Raw genomic sequence first — 1920 nt, forward strand, 5'->3', positions numbered from 1 at the left:
TTGGACCGCAGGGGCTCGTACTCCGTGAGCCAGACAGGCAGCTGCATCGTGGTAGCGTAGTTGGGCGGGATCTCGAGGCGCTTGGACATCGGTGTCGAGGACCACGCGAGCCAGACGTCTTCCCAGAGCGAGTGCAGGTGCGGGAGGTTGAGCCAGAACGTCAGCTTGTTAGGCTTGTAGAACAAGAAGTCCCGACGGGGCGCCGTTGGTCTAATGGTTAGGATCCATCTCTTCCAAAGATGGGGTCGGGGTTCAATTCCCCGGCGGCGCATACCACTTTTGGTATTTTTGTCTTGGCAGACGAGCATGGCGTTAACTTTTGCACTGAAACATGTCGATTTGTAAGTGCAAGCTATTGTGAATTTCACTCGGAATGCCGGTCGGATCAAAGGGCTAATTCGATCTGGTGTAATTCGAAAATCGAGATCCGGACGGCATAATTCTGCATGTTGCACTTGATTTTCTTTGGTGTTTGGGCACCTTTAGAGGCCTCCACCAGTAACTCGACGAGGTGCGTGAAGAAATGTAATTAGTTAGAGACGATCCACAATTACGGCGTTGGGACCTCAATTTACGCCGTAAACACCAAAGAAAATCAAGTGCAACATGCAGAATTATGCCGTCCGGATCTCGATTTTCGAATTACACCAGATCGAATTAGCCCTTTGATCCGACCGGCATTCCGAGTGAAATTCACAATAGCTTGCACTTACAAATCGACATGTTTCAGTGCAAAAGTTAACGCCATGCTCGTCTGCCAAGACAAAAATACCAAAAGTGGTATGCGCCGCCGGGGAATTGAACCCCGACCCCATCTTTGGAAGAGATGGATCCTAACCATTAGACCAACGGCGCCTACAAGACGGCGTCGGGTGCTTCCGTCCCGACCAACGTCCGTCTCTCGGTCGTCCCGCGCGCCGAGTTTCCGACCCGCGACACGACGGATCTTGTCGTCTTGACGGCCAAGGTTGACGCTCTTGTCCCGAGGGTCACGTCGGTACCGCTTGATGCTCTCCTTGCCGAGTTTGCCGCGGCCGACGCGAAGCTTGCCGAGGAACGGGCGCGTAGCGTCGTGGCGCTGGAGAGCACCGCGACGTTGCCCGTCGCAGATTTCCGCGGCTACATCCAGTCGTCCAAGATTGAAACCATCTGCGGCCATCTCGTGACTCAACCTCTCCGTTGCGCCACGATTCTTCGCCGGATCCACGACCTCCACCCCAGCGAGTTTGTCCACCTCGCCCGTATGTGGGTCCTGCACCGTATGGCTGCGGCGGCGCACGGCGGCGGCCCAGGCTTCGTGAACGCTTTCACAACGATCCTCGAGGGCGTCCAGACCAAGTGGGACGCGCTGGAAGCCATGTTTGCTGCCGGATCGTTCACCGAGCGCACGACGACGCGCACGTACAGTGATGACGCGGGTATGGAGCACCCGTTCACTGCAATCCACCTCGAGATGACGGCCGCCGTGACCGAGCTGCTCCTCATGACCCACGCTCCCGAGTTCTTCTCCTCGGATGCGGCTCTTATGGCGCTGCTTGGCACGGGTCTCGGTGCGATCGCCACGGGGCACAGTACACGCCTTCTTTCGACCGCGACTCTGATGGCGCTGCTGCATACCACGGCGCTCGGTACGCACTTGCGCACTATTGCGCTGCAGTGGTTTGACGACGCATCCCCCTTCCGCCGCGCGTTTGTGCATGCCAAGGGCCTGCACGATGAGTCGGACCTCGTCTTGTCGGACCGGAAGCAGACGATGCTCGACCTCGACGACGTCTTCTTGATTGAGGCCGACCTCTACGCCGAGGGCGACATCATGGGTGGCCGGGCGACGGCAGTCAGTACTAAAGTCCTCTCACCGGACGTGCTCGGCCCGACGCCGAGCCTCTCTGTCACCACCATCAATCTCAACGGCCTACGCGA

At 57.8% G+C, this 1920-nt stretch overlaps 2 non-coding genes across 2 annotated transcripts; one reads left to right on the forward strand and one right to left on the reverse strand.

Moving 5' to 3' along the window:
• The first annotated feature begins 199 nt into the window (after window positions 1-199).
• SPRG_30042 lies at window positions 200-271 on the forward strand. Its single transcript has one exon. It is a non-coding gene; the product is annotated as a tRNA-Gly (tRNA).
• Window positions 272-783: 512 nt separating this feature from the next.
• SPRG_30043 lies at window positions 784-855 on the reverse strand. Its single transcript has one exon. It is a non-coding gene; the product is annotated as a tRNA-Gly (tRNA).
• Window positions 856-1920: the final 1065 nt, after the last annotated feature.

Source organism: Saprolegnia parasitica (genome assembly GCF_000151545.1).
Source record: "Saprolegnia parasitica CBS 223.65 unplaced genomic scaffold supercont2.11, whole genome shotgun sequence".
NCBI lineage: Eukaryota > Oomycota > Saprolegniomycetes > Saprolegniales > Saprolegniaceae > Saprolegnia > Saprolegnia parasitica.